The sequence below is a fragment of the Hyperolius riggenbachi genome, chromosome 5, assembly GCF_040937935.1.
Source record: "Hyperolius riggenbachi isolate aHypRig1 chromosome 5, aHypRig1.pri, whole genome shotgun sequence".
Taxonomy (NCBI): Eukaryota; Metazoa; Chordata; class Amphibia; order Anura; family Hyperoliidae; genus Hyperolius; species Hyperolius riggenbachi.
The window spans coordinates 115,649,494-115,667,659 of NC_090650.1; the positions used below are offsets into that span (position 1 = coordinate 115,649,494).

The 18,166-nt window shown below is 40.9% G+C and overlaps 1 protein-coding gene across 7 annotated transcripts in view; it reads left to right on the top strand.

Moving 5' to 3' along the window:
* The window catches only part of RARB (retinoic acid receptor beta), a 932,180-nt gene that overhangs the window by 259,942 nt on the left and 654,072 nt on the right, over nt 1-18,166 (top strand). For 6 of the 7 annotated variants that reach the window (XM_068236165.1, XM_068236172.1, XM_068236170.1 and 3 more), the window contains one exon: nt 3,742-3,833. The exons of the other annotated variant lie outside the window; for it this stretch is intronic. The gene's annotated coding sequence lies outside the window, so the exon portion shown is untranslated. The remainder of the gene's footprint in view (nt 1-3,741; nt 3,834-18,166) is intronic. 7 annotated transcript variants of the gene reach the window in all.

An 18,166-nucleotide genomic window follows, 5' to 3' on the forward strand; every position in this document is an offset into this window, starting at 1 on the left:
GAGCCTGTTGTACTCTGAACAATCTAATTTGCCAAGGGTGATGCTGACATTTGACCATTGTTTAAAGATCTTGGATACTTTGCTTACAGTATGTAACATTTGATTTTAATGGAAGGTATTATTATTTAGCAATGATGTAGTGCCAACATGTTCAGCAGCGCTGTACATATATATTGTCAGGGATTGATATGGCTCTATGAGATAGGGCTTGGACCAGTACAACACAGTAACCAAGCAGCTCCATAGAGCCATATCAATCCCTGCCATGCACTGAGGAGGACAAAAAGTCTGAAATAGGCTGTCTGCATGGTGGGTTGATGTGGCTCTGTAAAATGTTAACCTTTAAGTTTGCTGGCTTCAGGGGTATAAAGAGATAATTTGCATATGCAGTAGCGGTGCATTATTGGTAACCACAGATGTTGACTTAAAACTGAATTATGGCAAATAACTTCTGTTTTAACCATTTACCGCCATCCTAACGTATTAAAACGTCATGCTTACCGCTATTAACAGCAACATGACGTTTTAATACGTCGCGCATTCCCGCCGCTGCTACCGCCGTGTGTCCGCCGCTACCGCCGCCATTACCGTCGGGATCCCGTGCTGGGCGATTGGGGAAGAGGACTGAACAGTCCTCTACCCAATCGCAGTGCCTGGAGTGAATGGACGTGACCGCGAACAGCGGCTGCGTCCATTCACATAAACAGGAAATGTAACAGTTTAATAAAGTGTGTAAAAAAAAAAAAAAAAAAAGTGAACACGTCCTATGAGTGTTCACCAGCGCCATCTTGTGGCCAAAAAGTATATTACACTTACAAAATACATACATTTTCAAGTATATACACATCATTAATAAAATTACACTTCCAACCCTCCCCCCCAAAAAAAACACTTGTAAAAAAAAAAAATCAGCTTAAAAAAAATAAATAAATAGTTGCCTTAGGGACTCAGCTTTTTTTATTCTATATTTTATGGGGGAAAATTAATTTTAATTTATTACATAGGGGCTTGTAATTATGGCCAGAACAAACAGAAAAATAACCACTTATATTTCAAAATAATATACTGTCGCCATACATTGTGGTAGGGACATAATCTAAACGGTTTAATTATCGGGACCACTGGGCAAATAAAACGTGTTTGTTTTATCCACAGGAGAATGTTTAATTTTAAAACTATAAAGGCTGAACACTGAGAAATAATGATTTTTTTTTCTTTTTTTTTCTGTTTTTCTCATTAAAATGCATTTAGAATAAAAAAATTCTTAGCAAAATGTACTATCCACAGAAAGCCTAATTGGTGGCGAAAAAAACGAGGTATAGATCATTTTCTTGTGATAAGTAGTAATAAAGTTATTAGGGAATAAAAGGGAGGAGCGCTGACAACTGAAAATTGCTCTGGTCCGTTAGGATAAAAACCCTTGGGGGTGAACTGGTTAAGAAGGCAAAACTCACTAAGCATCACTTAAAGAGAAACTGTAACCGAGGATTGAACTTTATGCCAATCAGTAGCTGATACAACCTTTCCCACGAGAAATCTTTGCCTTTTCTCAAACGGATCATCAGGGGGCTCTGTATGGCTGATATTGTGGTGAAACCCCTCCCACAGTGTGATATCAGGACCATGGTGCTGACATCACACTGTGGGAGCCTTGTTGCATTGGAGGAAATAACAGCTGTCTCTAACTGCCAAAAAAGCAGGCAGCATCTCCTTCCACTGACATCACCTGCCAGCAATAAAAATGTTGCCATGTGATAAATGTAAATATGTAAATCAGGGAGAGGAAAGGTTTTACAATGGGCACTGACTAAATAATTTATACTTTGTAAAAATTAAGCACTTTTGTTCATTACGTTATTTTCACTGGAGTTCCTCTTTAAAGTCATGTGCCATTGTGCACGCTGTGCTGTTAGGACAGCAAAGCAGTGTTTTTTATTATTATTATTTCTTTACTAACTTTTGAGGGTATAACAACAAGGAAGAACATTGTAAAGTCTAAACTGTACCCCATAGTAGTAAATAATACTGCAGAGGCAAAGAAAAGGGACACAAGGTTCCATACAGTTGGGGGTTTAAGCAGTTATAAACCGTAACAGCTGGAAAATGTTAACCAGTCACTTTTAACAATACTATTTTTAACATGTGAACCAATACATTTTTAAATATGCATATTGTACACCAGTCATAAAGGTAAAAATATAAACAAGTGGTTCCATCCAATTTTATAAAATTGTTCTTATAGAAGATGGATGTCAATGGCACTTTCAAAATAATTTCAATAATTCAATGTTAAAATATAAAAGAGTATCTAAACCCTCTACTACACTATCATATATATATATATATATATTTTATTTTTTTTTAAATCTGTAATTTGGCTTTCAATTACCAAATTTAATTCATTTAAGTGTATTACAAGAACATCTAAAATATTGTTTGTAGTTCTTCTTTAAAGGGACACGGAGGGCTTGTTCACACCTAAGGCGTTTTGTGCTTTTTTTGAGCGGGGACGACTTTGAAAAACGCCCTAAAATACCTTGTGCAATGAATCCTTATGGGATAGTCCATATCAGCACGTTTCGTCTGCTTTCGTTCACAAAAGCACTGCATGTACCATTTGCGGGGCGATTTTGCTACAATGGAAGGTATAGGAAAAAACACTCACAAATCCTTTTTTGTTTTTTTGGCGATTGCGTTCACATTTTTAAGAATAAATACATTGTATTTATTCTTTTCCGGGTCCAAGAGTTGACTTCCTGACTGATGTCAGGAAGTGAAAAAACGGAATCACTCTGCAAACGCTGTTACAAAGGTGCTTTGCACAAAATCGTACCGTGGAGTCCCGGGAGGGGGGAAAACGCTAAAAACAATTTGAAAATCGCTGCCGTCAGCAATGTCAATTTTAGATGTGAACAAAGCCTTAAGCCAGGAATAAAAAAATCAGTTTTACTTTCCTGAAGGTTCTACCAGCCCCCTCCAGCCTTCCCGTGGCCTCGCAGCCACTCACGGAGCCTCCGTTCACCTGCCGCCAACTAGTTTCGTTTTTGCTGACAGGCCCGAAAGGCTTGGCCACCCGTATTTTTCTTCGCGTTCCCGTCCGCAATAGCACCCTGCGCCTGTGCAGGACGCTATTGAGGACAGTAACATGAAGAAGGATACGTGTAGCCAGGCCCCTGCAGGCGCAGAAAGTCCGCCAACTCCCTGTCAGGGCCTGTCAGCAAAAAGTAGGTGGCGGCAGGGAAGGAGTGGCGGCGGCGGAGGCTCCGTGAGTGACTGCGAGGGCATGGGACGGCTGTAGGGGCTGGTAGAAGCCCCAGGCAAGTAAAACTGATTGTTTTTTTTTATCCCTGGTTTTAGTGTCCCTTTAAGTTTTTTAAGGCTTTTACATTAGCCAGATTACCTTATCAAAATGTTTCTATTATAGTTGATGCCACAAAAAAAAGTCTAAAGCAGCCTATAGTTGTGGAATCTGTACACACAAAGCCCTGCATTGTTTCTATGTTTTCTCTAAAGCAATAAACAAACTGAACCAGACTTATTACTGAAGATTCAGGACTCTTAACAAAACTTATTTAGTGACAACTATTAAAGCCAATATTCAATCAATAATTTAATTTTCTTTTCAATACAGTTTTAACATTTGTCTGTGCTGGATGCCATTTCCATCATTTCTAGAAAGTATTCTTAAATCAAATTTAATGTAATACGTTTTACCCATTTTCTACATATTTCAATTTGTAGGTGTCAAGTCATAGCAAAATGTGGAAAATGTATGTACTACTGAATATGTGGAGTAAATGAGATGAGATTATAAGAAGAGCAGAGACATAAAGGTAGGGAAAATATTTTCTATTGTTGTAGACTAAATTTTTGTGCTTTTCTGGATCCCGTCAGATTTACTTTTTTTTTTCAATTTAACACCTTCTTTACATTTTGTGAGCTAATATTTTAGCAGATTCCTTTGTATGTGACTTCTCTCTTCCCCTGAGCACTGGTCGTGGATTTAAACTTCAGGTGTCTGACAACTATTATATAAATGGAGAAGGGAGGAGGTATATGCATCATGCACTGTAAACAAATCTTATGAATTCCTTGCCATATTCACATACAATACATTTCAGATTCATGACTTTGCATCAGAGGATGCATAGCCAGCACTCAAATTCTGTTGCAAAAGGCAGAGCAGATAAGGTGACAGAAGAACGTTTACACATTCATGAGCAGAGTCAACAGGATACACATTGGAAGGAAGCTCAAGAAATTGAAGCAGTTGCATTTTTTTATATGGACCTGTTCCTGACGCAGATGCTCAATTCATTTTAATGTAGTACCGAACAGAGCCGTGCTCATACTGTTTTAGTGCCAGAGCAACAGCAAAGCAATCACAGCGGTTGAGTAATCTTGGTCCAGTTTCATTTTGGCACTAGGTGGCTACAACACATACTTCAGGGCATTTTGACGACAGACGACAGAAATTTTGGTGCTGACCATCTTCATTAGGTGATAAATTTGTGGCTTTTCCAATACTGGGCTGGGAAGAAGTAATGTTTAGGACCGGGGGCGGGAGGGGGGGGGGGAGGGGGTCAGGATTTTTCATCATAGGTGTTATGCAGTTAGTAAGCTGCTTCATCAGAGGTTTACAGTAATATATTATTCATACCTTGCAGCTACTTTCACACATTGTCCCAGAGACACTACAGTTAATAACCTTTAAGGATGAGCAAGTACAGTTTAGCAAGTAGCATACCTGTACCCGCTTATGTAGGAGGCGGAAGCCGCCTCAGAGAAGGCTCATTTACTAGGGTAACGTCCTCTTGCTGCAGCGCTCCATCCTCCGAACATTTCGGGCCTGATTCACAAAGCGGTGCTAACAGTTAGCACCGTGGTGAAAAGCCCTTTATCACGCCTAAACTCTGTTTAGGCATGATAAGTTTAGGTGTGATAAGTTTAGGTGTGATAAGTTTAGGCATGATAAGTTTAGGTGTGATAAGTTTAGGCATGATAAGTTTAAGCACCAACTGTGTTAGCACCGCAGTGCACAGCTGATCAAAAGTTTTGCGCTAGCAAAGTCTGGTGCACTTCGCATAGAGTTTAATGGCGCTGCTTTGCGTGCGGGACTTTGCACGCTATCTACACTTATCTAAACTTAGCATGCCTAAACTTATCACACCTAAACTTATCACACCTAAACTTATCACGCCTAAACTGACTTTTCACCAGTGTGGTGCAAAGGTTATCATGCCTAAAGTCTTTTAGGCGTGATAACTGGGTTAGCACCGCTTTGTGAATCGAGCCCTTCCTGTTTTACAGTTAATTTTCCAGTTGTAGAGCAGAAAGAGTCAGGCGGATGTAGCACAGTGTGGATTGCCACAGCAAGAGGATGTCATCTCGGTAAATGAACTCTCTCTGCGGACATGCTAGCTTATTTCATTTTGTACTAATCCACAATAATTGAACATGCATACAGACTGTTTTGGATTGGTTGATCCTCATCAGTGCATGGCATGGATTAATGTGGCTCTATGGGGTTGGACTTGAAGCACCCAGAGTTACAGATTACTCAGCTAGCTCATGGTAAACCAGAACTCCTAGGAGTGTGTAAGGGACTACAAAGGACCAAAAAGCCCTCTTACTAAAATACTATGTAAAACAAAAGTTTGCCTTCTTAAAACAGAAGGTATTTGTGATTATTCAGGTTGGAGTGAGTATATGATGTCTTCCACGATGCATCACTGCTGAATATGCAAATTATTCTTTGTACCTTTGTAATGCAATGATGTGTCAGCTTGTTAATTGTACAGAGCCGCTGAGCTACAGACTTGAACCTTAATCTTCTCCTCATGGACATCCTCTTCTTCCACCTGCCCCCTCCCTTTCATTATTACTTTTTTATTATGCACATTGCATACCTTTCTTCATGTCCCTGAGTCTTCTCTTAAAACCCCCTCTTACCTGTCTGTGTGCAGAGTTACTTACTCTGCATGAAAACATCAGCCAGCCTCATGAACCTGATGCTATCCATGTAGGACTGTTGTGTATGTTCAGTGGGACTAAATGTCCAGTAAAACTCAGTAATAATAATGGGTATCCTAAGCACCACTCCCTTAACAGCAAAGGTGCCTTACCCCAATTTGAACATTTATATAATGGCAATATTCACATATTCAACTGCAGGTCTGAGACTAAAAAGCTGTTTGATTATTTTCATCAAATTTCCATGTATTTTGATGTGTTGAAAACAAATAAAATATTGAAAAAAAAACCTCTTAGATATTATGATTTGCCACAAAATCCAAAATTGTCTTCGAATTCATCATTTTATTTTTATTTTTGGTATTTTTTTTACTATGGCGTTTTATCTAAATTTAAAGTCCAAATTACTATTAATTAATTCACATAAGTGCATTTAAGATATAAAATGCCAAAAAAACCTTAAAGGAATTGTCTGAGTTAGGTTAAAAAAATGGCACTTTAAATCTGATGGTCAGCAATATATACATAAGCTAAGCAAGTTTTGGGGGGGAAATCTATTTCCTCATTTCCCTAGTTGTCTTCTGGCCCTTTGTTGTTATTTTTATAGATTCTTCAAAAAAGAAGTCTCAAAGAAGTTTTACTCCACAACAGTGTTTGTTCCGCTTTTATACCTGTAGCTTATTCCTTACACTTGAAGGAAACCTACGAGAACTTGGAATTGTTTCTTCGTAAACTTAAATATGAAGACCATGGTTGGCAAGTGTGTGGGGACTTGAAGGCTTTCTGCATGATGCTCGGCAACATGCTGGGTATACCAAATACCCTTGTTTTCAGTGTCTATTGGACAGTCAAGACCGACAAAATCACTGGACCAAGAAGAGTTGGTAGCTGAGGGTGCTAACAGTTGGTGGAAAAAAATGTCCTCCAAGAAACTTTGGTACCTTCGCACAATGTTCTTCTACCACATCTCCACATAAAATTGGGATTGGTGAAGCAATTCGTAAAATCACCTCCAAGAGATGGAGAATGCTTCAAATACTTGTTCACCAAGTTTCCAGGCCTGTCGGATGCAAAATTGAAAGAAGGTGTGTACGTAGGACCAGACATTAGAAGGCTTATAGATGATCAAGAGTTTGTCAATACCATGACATATCCTCAAAAAGAAGGGTGGATTGCATTTAAAGAAGTTGTACAGAAATGTTTAGGCAATAACAAAGATCTTCGCTACAAAAAGATTGTTGGACGAATGCTGAAAGTATTTCAAGCTTTAGGTGGCCTGATGAGTTTGAAAGAGCATTTCCTCCAGTCTCACCTTGACTACTTTCCTGAAAATGTGGGCACTGTGAGTGAGGAACAAGGAGAATGATTCCACCAAGACATTAAAGAGATGGAAAGGAAATAACATGGAAAATGGAGCATTACAACGATGACTACTTTTGGATGCTTCAGAGAGACATTCCAGATGATACTCACAAGCATAAATGCACCAAGAGGAGCCTCACAGAGAAGAAGAATCAAGTTTAGTGTGTGTAGGTGAGCTCATTTCAGTTCAAAAAAAGATTTTCATGAAACAATTGTAATAAAACTTTAATTTTAATACGTCTATTTCCATTTATTTTGAGGTATTGCCTTATTTAACATAGTTACCTAAATTGTCAGGAAATGTGATGTCCTATGACAAAATGAAGGTCATTTTTGGGTTCAGTGCACAGAAAAACATAAAGATTATGTGGAATGACCAAAACAGCTCTCGAAAAACAATTTTGTGCAGACCTGTGATCTGCAGTACATGTACAAGCAATGAACAACTATTACAAAAATCAACATCAATTCATTACAACACAACTGTAATGCTTTTTGCAGCTATATGGGTGGAGCCACACATTCTAATTACATATTCAGATTCCAGTTCATTGGTAAACCTTACTATTTTGCTTATCTATTTATGAATCTACAAGAGGCAGTCTATTCATCCTTCAGAGTCTAATGATTTGAAACAATCATAATGTTCCTGCCACACACAGACCATAAAAATGTTTTTGCCTAGGCTTTGTTTTGTTAACTCACTGATACTGTAGTTTTGTGAAGCTGGCATGTCTCCTTTTGAGTAACATGAAACTGTTCAGGTCTAAAAGTTACATTTGGTTATTAAATCCTGGTATTCAGTTATGGTTTAGCTGCCCTCCAATATGATTGGGTTTTGGTGGATGTACATTTACAACAGTTTTTTTTTTCACTTGAATTTTATTGAATACTAGCTGAAGACCCGGCGTGGCTCTGCCCCTTTTCTGAATTTGAACAACCGACTGTAGCAAGTTTGAGGCCTCTGCCATTAACAGTGTAAGAATGGCAGCAATTTAAATATTCCCCTTGAAAATCAAAAGGTGAATTTTGATTGGCTGTTGTAGGCTCCGTTCCTGACAGCAGCGTTACTGCTCCATTACCCACTCAGCTACGATTCACCAAATGGCTATGACACACCACATGCTAATTTAGACATGCTGACTTCAGCTACAGTGCTACTTACTGCTTCTTACTTCTTATGAAGCATTTTTCCTGACTGGACGATAGGAACGCTATAAACATCTTGAACACGTTTGTATTTTGAAACTCCATGCTTTATGTTTTTATACTTCCTTAACACTGTCTGTGAAATATATTGAGAAACCTGCCCCTGAAGGAACGGCTATGAAAAAAGCTGTGAAAGGTCCGTTAGGCGTTGCTATTTGTCAATTCCCGAGATTGAAGGACATTTTTTTTTTCTTTTTAAAGATTCTTTATTTTAGGAAGTTTTTATACAACATAGAAAGAACGCATATCATATAAGCGCATTCCACATCCTCAATTGTGCATTAGAAAAGGAAAAAAAAATGTGTGCAGCCGGCAGCGACCAGAGCTGTCGGCATTAATAAACAGTTCACATCAGGATGTAGAAATAACCTAACAACGGAACCGAATTTTCTTGAAGAATGCTGCATTAAACATTGTGTACTGTAAAATAGTGTATGCAGCTGCCCCCGCATACACTACACCCCTTCCCCTGTCACCTCATAAAGGCGGCAGGGATAATATGGTAAGGGGCCCGGGGCCCGGGGCCCATAGGGAACATACACCCAGAACCCTCACCAGATATAATATAATCCAAACTAAACATTAGGCATTGTATCTAGAGAGAACGGCATTCTTCAGAACCCAGTAGTCTTAAGACAGACAGAGGACAAACATATAGACAATAAACAAAAAGGAGGGGGGGGGAAGAGGGTAGGTTCGGTCAGATAGGGGTGAAAGAATATATATAAAACCTAAGGCATCTCAGCGACTGCTAGGCATAAGTACATGACAGGAGCCCCTCTCCCACAATTTAGCAGAAGAGGTGTCTCCTGTATATCTCTTTTCAACACGCCAGGAGCCCCTGCCCTCAGTCCAAGCAAGTCAGCCCATCAAGTTCTTATACTTATCCGACTCTTCAAATTCGGACCATGGTGCCCAAGTCCTGCTAAATTGTTCCTCTCTTTTATGAATAGTCATGGTGATATTTTCCATCTGTCTAATAGATTGGACTTCTTGGAGCCACTCGCCCACTGAAGGAGGCTGTAGCTTTTTCCAGTGGCGAGCGATCAGGAGTCTAGCAGCATTGATAAGGTGTTTTGATAAGGACTTCTTATACTTTCCGAGACGCCGTGGTGTATTATGGAGCAGATAATACGTTGGATCATCTGTAGAGGCTACCCCCGTGACATCAGAGATGATATCTCGAACAGAGCGCCAATAGGAGTCTAATTGAGGACACTCCCAGAAGATATGGAGAAAGGTGCCTCTGTGAGCCTGGCATCTCCAGCATACATCAATAGCGCCCGGAAACATCTTGGAAAGCTTAATTGGCGTATAGTACCATTGTATTAAAAATTTATACCCAGATTCCTGGATTCGTGCTGAAACAGAGGACTTATGGGCCAAAGCTACTATTTTTTGCCACTGCGTGTTATTAAAAGGTTGCCCCATCGTGGATTCCCACCTGAGGCGGATATCATTGGTGGCATCATTATCTGTCACTAGCATTAAATATACCTGAGAAATAGTCTGTGTAGAATAGCCATCTGCTGAGCAAAGAGATTCAAAAGGTGCGAAGTCTCGGGCAAAATCTGATCTATTGCCAAGGCTAAGTAAAAAGTGTTTAAACTGTATGTAAGACCAATCATCTGCTCTAGGTAATTGGAGAATAGTTCTAATTGACTGGATACTTCGCCATTCCTTGTTTTCTATTAAGTGATGGGCTCTCACTATTCTAGTTCCTCGCCAGTGTTTATATGCTGAACTGTAGGTTCCCGGGGGGAATTTAGGATTGTCCAATAATGGGACCATGGGGGTTGGCCATGGGCTAATGGTCTGGCGTTTGCGAAATCTACACAATATCCGTAGTGTATTTGATATGAGAGGGTGATTAATATTACGAATATCTAATTTAGTTGTGGTCCAGGGCAGATGCGTCAAATGAGGTGTTGACATGTCTTTCTCCATTTTAACCCACTGCTTGTGTTGCTCATGTCTATTCCAGTCTACTATACGGATAAGTACCGCTGCGGCGTGATATAGCTGAAGGTCGGGGACAGCCATACCTCCCTCTGACTTGGGTTGGATAGAGATTGAGTAACGGAGTCTCGGAGGCTTACCCTTTCAGATGAATTTGTTGAATCCTTTACGAATCTCACTAAAGAAGGAATAAGGCACCATGACCGGTAGGGTCTGAAATATATATAGGAAGCGGGGGAGGAGATTCATTTTTATGATATTTACCCTTCCAAACCAAGAGAACCTGGCAACATCCCATCTTTGAAGGTCTGCCCGGACTTTAGTTAAAAGAGGGGCGTAGTTTAGCTGGAAGATATCCGCTAAATTACTAGGGATTTTTGTGCCCAAGTACGATAAGGATCGGGAAGACCATTTGAATGGAAAATTAGATTCTAGATTATGTTTGGTGGTCGGTTCTAAATTGATATTTAGGGCCTCACATTTGTCGTAATTGACTTTAAAATGAGATAATTGCCCAAAGATGGAAAATTCTCGTAGGAGGTTAGGTAGAGAGATATGGGGATGGGTGATATAAAAAAGCAAGTCATCCGCATATGCGGCTATTTTATGCTCAGTGGATGTTATCTGGAGTCCTCTAATATCAGGGTTGGCCCGAATAGTGCGTAACAATGGCTCAATTGTCAAAGCAAATATAAAAGGGGATAGCGGGCACCCCTGGCGGGTGCCATTAGATATACTGAAGGGGTCAGAGAGTTCTTGAAGGACATCTTTAATTGTGCTGTGTCACATTTGACTATGTATGTTTACTGTAATTAAAAGTGATGTTTGTAACTACATATTGATATTTGGCCTTAAACCCTCATTTTTTTTTTTTTTTTGCTTTCAATTTGATCCTTGTATTATCTTATAGAGGGGTGGCTTATTACTCTGAAAATTGCTATTAGGTTAGCATAATAGGTGAGTAACCTCTAACCAATGGTCACAGCTGAAAGCCAGACTTGCATTGAGTGAGATGTTCTGTCCTTGATTTTCTTACTTTATGGCCTACATTTGTTAGGGCCCGTTTCCACTAGAGCGAATCTGCATGCGTTTCCTGCATGCAGATTTGCATAACCAATACAAGTGGATGGGGCTGTTTCCACTTGACAGGAATTCTCTGCGGTCTGCTGTGCAGAAAAAATCTGCACAGCAGAGCCGTCAGAATTTGCATGCCGCACACCCGCATGTGAATCGCCAGTAATGTAATTTAATAGTAAAACCACAAGCGTTTTTGTCTTGCGGTTTTCCATGCGTTTTTGTGTGCGTTGTCGCATAAAAACCGATGTCAATGCTTACCGGCATTGACATGATTAAAATCGCATAGCGCAAACCGCAAGCGATTCCACGTGAAAATCCGCATGGAAACGCGAACGAATCTGCACCCGCATGCGGATTCGTTGACGCGTTTTCCGCGATGGTATCGCAACGCACAAGTGGAAACGGGCCCTTAACCTCTTCCTAGGGACTATTACTATTCTTAAACTTGTAAACCTAAAGATAACTACCCCCACTAACCTTTTCTGTCATTAGATTCTCCTTCAGGATCTGGTGCCCAGTTTTCCTGCAACATGGTGATAATACAAGCACCTGACAATATTGTGGTTTTCAAGCCTTGTACATCACCCCAATACATTTGGGTGTACATCGCCAAATGTCATTGTTTGTTAGTGCTGAATCCCACTGCACATCTCCTGTTCTCCCCCCGTTTCCCTCTCCTCTGCTCTGTCTATTGGATGCCATCATTTGTGGACAGGTGTCACCTGAAAAATCACAAAGGATTGTTTTGAGCAACAAAGTCTTCAATGTCTATACACCTTTAGCCCCTGAGATTAGTTTAACCCTGCCATGTATTCCATATTCAGCCTCAGTATTTCACTTCTTCTCTGCACATTTGCTGTAAAAATAATACTGTGCAGGAAGATTTAGGTTGAACATTGGGTGACTTTTCTTACTGTTCTGTTAGTGAATTATCCGGCTTTTTTCCCTTTGATTTATAAAGGACACTTACTTTTCTAAGCTCTGGTGCCTGCAGCACTTGAGACATTGCCTTTTGATTCATAATCCATTAAAAGTTTCAAAGAATGTCGCTATTATTTCATCTTGCGCCGGTAAATGATTTATATTTTGTTGTTAATGGACTTTATTTTTCTATTAAAATAATCTCTACCTCCTCTAAATGACAGCTTTTGTTTCCTTTGATTAGGAAGCATCCTTCCAGGATGTACAAAAACAGAAAACTAGAGGTAAAAATATGGGCAGCATCCTCAAACCAATGTTTAAACTCCTGCTGTGGTCAATAATAGGGAGATGATTTTTTTCACTGTTACAATGAAGGCATTAAAGTAGCCTCTGGTATTGATGGGTTTCACCTTAATATTAGCCACACAGACCTCAGGGCTGCATTTCTGGCTAGGCCACATAAGCCATGACCTAGGGCGCCAGAAAGTCAGCCCTGTTTGGGGCGGCTGAGGGGGAAGACAGTAAGTGTATGGAGCAGGCAGACAGTAACAAATGACCGGCAAGCCGCCCGCAGGCCGTGTGGCTGCCAGCTGCAGCTTGCACTTCTCCAGTACACTTTGCTCTACTCCCTAAACACACACTTTGACTGTGCAGTGCGCCAGCAGCCAGACCCGTTCCATCCGTGGCTGGACGGGCAAGGGTCTCGCCTCTGGTGGAGGATCATGGATGGATGAATCATGGAAGTGCTCCCTCCTCCGTCTGCCGCAATACCCACACACGAGTGCTGGCAAGGCTGGATTGTGTACACACCGGTCAGCAGCCAAATCCCAGCACCCATATACAGCCTGAGGCGCTTGGGCATCCAAGAGCGTGGCACGGGGGGCGTGGCTTGACCGGCGCTGCTAACTCACTGGCTGGAGGTGGGCATGTGAGCTGTGGCGGCAGTGGGGGAAAATTTAAAGTGATCCTTAAGTCAGAAAAAAAATGAGTTTTACTCACCTGAGGCTTCCAATAGCCCCCTGCAGCTGTCCGGTGCCCTCGCTGCGTCCCTCCGATCCTCCCGTCCCCGCCGGCAGCCACTTCCGGTTTCGCTGTCAGGAGCCGACAGGCTGGGAACGCGAGTGATTCTTTGCGTTCCCAGCCACAATTGTGCACTCTATGTTACTATAGCATGAAGCATATAGTAGCATAGAGGGCGCAATTGTGGCTGGGAACACGAAGAATCACTCGTGTTCCCAGCCTGTGGGCTCCTGACGGCGAAACCGGAAGTGGCTGCCGGCGGGGACAGGAGGATCGGAGGGACACGGTGAGGCCACCGGACAGCTGCAGGGGGCTATTGGAAGCCTCAGGTGAGTAAAACTCATTTTTTTTCTGACTTAAGGATCACTTTAAGATCCTTCCCGGCGGCGGGGGGAGGGGGTGGGGTACTTTGCACGGGCCAGGCAGTGAGGCAGCAATCATGGTGCAGGCAGCGATAAGCAGCAGCCACAGCCATGTCCCCCAATGGCCAACTCCGCCCCCGGCTGACACAGTGATGCATCATTTAAAGCAAGCACATGGCTCTGGATTGAAAACAACATCTCCAGTGTGCCGCTGCAGTGACACACTGGTCCACAGAGAGAAGTGAAAGTGTTGGGTGCCTGGTGATGGACGGTGAGGGGTTTGTTGTGCAGAAGGAAGAGAAACAGAGGGGATTTACTTCATAAGGTATGTATAATAATGCACTGTGTGCTGCAATGTTTAAGGGGATTACTTTTGCACACTGCCCACCCCACTATGTCACTAGCTGTGCTTGGAGCTTACAATCTAGTCCCTGCTGTGTCATGTCGGTAACTATACTCGTTGGAGTTTACAATCTAATCCAACAGTTAAGACTGCATTTTTGCTGGGAAAAAAATTGTGTGTATAGTGAGTGTGCGTGTGTGCGTGCGTGCGTGTGTGTGTGTGTGTGTGTGTGTGTGTGTGTGTGTGTGTCGGTGATGGTGGTGGGGGTTGTGGGTTGCGGTTGGTTATGGGGCGGGTGATGATAGTTGGCCTAGGGCGGTAAAAAGTACAAATCCAGCCCTGAAAGACCCTCCTGATGATCTATTCGAGAAAAGGTTAAGATATTTTGTGGGAAAGGGGGTATCGGCTACTGATTGTGATGAAGTTCAATTTTACATTTAAAGTGGACCTGAACTCTTGCACAGGACAGAAGGAAAACATAGAGAAATGCGCCCTGTATGTATTTAGAGAGTTTAGCCTGTCATTCCCTCTCATTTGTGTCTAATCACAAGTTGTAATTTTATCTATCCCCGGGTCACCTGACTGCCATGGCAGTGATGGCAGATGAGCTAATTTGAAAGCACAGGATGTTAACAATATGTCTGCTTCCATGAAAGCAAGAAGTAGAAACAGTGCAGATTTATTTTAGGATTTGTATCAGCTGTAACAAAGAAATGTTTTTCTTTAACGGCTATTATGCTATTGCATATCTTTTAGAGCAGAGAGGAAGTTCTGAGTTCAGGTCCGCTTTAAAGGGAACCTAAACCAAATAAAATTATTTAAAATAAACACATGATGTACCTGCAAATCAATATTACATACTTACCTCACCGTCAGTTCCTCTCAGAAGCTCACCATTTACTTCTTAAAACGATTTTCCAGTTCTCACAAGATTTTCAAAAAAATTTGATTTGCATTAAATGCAAACGGCGAACAGCCCAAGTTCAGTGACCAGTGTCATCATATAGAAGACTAATTGTGATCTTCGCAAATGTGTAATGAATAATTTGTCTATAAATGTATATCCCATAAATGTGTATACAGTATTTCTTATGATGCATCCTGGGTAGCTCTGATGCTAAATAAGAGTGAATGTATCTTATCACTAAATCTAGTCAGGTGTTTTCCAATAGATGTCATATGGAAACAGGTACACTCAGGATGGACGGAGGGGAGGCCCACATAAAAATTGGTCATGGCAGGCTTGTGTTTCATAGGCTGGGCAGCAGAGCTTTAGAGGATGCACCAAAAAATAATAATGAATCCATTATGGGCATACAGTATACCACCTGGATTTGAAGTGATTTGATTTTAATTCATATATCACAGTACAAAAAAAGGCACAACCTTTCAGTCGTAGAGACTTTCATCAAGAGCAACTTCATAAACGTCTCTACATCCGAAACATTGTAGTTTTTTTGTACTGTGATTTCCAGTCCATGCAGTGAAATCCAGGTGGAGTCCTGAATTTATTTGCATTGCTATTTGGATGTGATCAGGAATTTGGGCTTTTCTGGTTTGACTTCTTAGGATATACTTTGATTGACTGATCATCATTCGAGTGGTTGGTTTACCCATACCCATATACTGGTATTACTATACTTCAGATATAGAGATATTATGCTTGATGCTATATTCCGGAGAGTCTGGTGACCTGACTTGGATCAGACTTAGCTCTCTGACTATCTCAGAAAATCTTTGAATCCAGGGTCAAATGGCTTTTGCTTCTCAGCATATTTTTTTAGTATTTTTAGTCTGTTAAAGAAATGATGCAAATTAGGTAGGTAGAGGATTTATATATATTATACTGGATGAACCCTCATCACATCTAGCTTAGTGTTAGGTTAGCTGTTTTTTCAGGCTTATTCACATGTGTTGCATTTATGTCATTGTATGCCTGACAACAGATTGGTGTTGGGTGGGTAGGTTTTCTATATGGGGGGGGGGGGGGTGTTAAAGAGACTCAGAGATGACAAAAGTGCCTCTTTTTACTTACTAGGCGCTTCCTCCAGGCCCATAAGCATGGATGTGTCCCTCGCCGTCCTCCCGGAATCCTCCGTTCAGCCGCAGTCAATCCCCAGTACGTGGCTCAGTTGGGCTCAGTCTGACTGAGTGACGTCAGCCATGGCCTTCTGTGCTTGCGCAGTAGGTCCATGCATGTGCAGAAGCCCCCCTGCTGACATTACTGAGCCAAATACCGGAGAAGATTGCGGCTTAATGGAGGACCTCATGCTTATGGGGCTGGAGAAGGTCCCGGGTAAGTAAAAAACAGCACCTTTAGTCATCTCTGAGTCTCATTAAGCCTTATATTTGGATCTCTGTATTATATATATTGAAACAATTTTTATGCAAGCCTCCAGTCTGTGTTTGAATGCTGTGTTCTGTGGTTTACCTGTTTTGGGAAGCTGGATGCCTACTTTAAGTAATTTTAATAAAAGTTAAGTTTTAGTAGGGCAGAAGGATTACTTTGTAATCAAGTGTTTGCCATATGTATATATGCCCTTTTAATGTTTTTGGAGGTGAAAATGAACACTGGTTTACTTTACTTACACAGCGTCTTATCAGTTTATAAAATACTTACATATTTATCCTCTCCTGAACTGAGTATTAAGCCGGCATATTGTTACGGTAAGCAGTTAAACATAATTGCTGTTATATTAAATAATGGTGCAGTGCATTCTTATCATTAGGATTATTTGGAAGGTTTTTTTTTAATTAATCAAATCTGAATAATTAGTTTCACCAAAGCCAGACTGTTCCATTTCCTCTGTTTGGAAACTATTTATTTTTACACTTTCCTAAAGCAACTTTCAATATGTTGTCCCATATGCTCCTTACTTTAGAATTTGAAGATGTAGTCATAATGTGGCTATTGCCATCTTCCAAAGCTGTTTTCACTGTATAAAACTGCATACTCAAGCATAGAAATGTCTTTAAGCGTATTGTTAGTATAGCGCATTCTGCATGACCAGTTATATGTGGCAAATATAAGAAATGGGACCATATTTTATGCCAGGCATGCTTTCAGCTGCTATTTATAAAGGTTTAATTTGATAAGAATGTCACCTTCAAAAGAAGAATTGTAAATGTAGCAGTTCACTTAGATGAAAAAAAGAAAATTAAACTGTATTGTGGGTGCTGCCCTGTTCAGTGTTTTTCTTGTATTTTTAGTCACTGTTCAGCAAAGCAAGTTACGAATGGCTAATTGGCTGTCCTGGCCATCTAATCATTCAACTAGTCCTGTGTAAACTAAAAAAGGTTGACCTGGCTAAACACTGGGAGGGAGAGGCCCCAAAGGATGTGTAAAATGATTAAAAACAATATAAAAGGCGAGGGCTGATACAAGATACAAAAATAATTATCCGAAAACACTGCACAGCGCATTTCACAGGCATACACTGGCTTCAGTCAATAAAACAGCATCTCAAGGTAAGTGTGAATTGAATTGTTTTAGGATAATTTATTTTTGCCTCTTGCATCAGTCCTTGTCTTGGGGTAAGTTTTTTTATTTAAACATTTTTATTTTACAAGTATTCAGTTACACATCCAATGGGGAGGTTATGCACAGTATTTATCATAAGGAGCTGTTATGATTGGGTTATGTAGTTCCGACCAGTATTTAATGTTGGGGTTGAAGAGTTTTTGGGATGGATGACTAATTCCAATTTTTCAAGTATATATTGTGGTGGCGCCACTCAGTTCTTTGCGGGGAGAGCCGAATGGAGGCTCTCCCTGTTGCCGCTAATCTCCGAGGCGGCATTGAATACTATTCCACCTCCGAGTTGTCGCAACTCAGAGGGAGATGTAATTCAGGGTCTGGCAGCCCAGCTTCGCTATGACGGCGCTCAGCCATATGCCAAAATAACCTGCTTTGCAATTTTTCTGTATTGTTTTGCTTGGG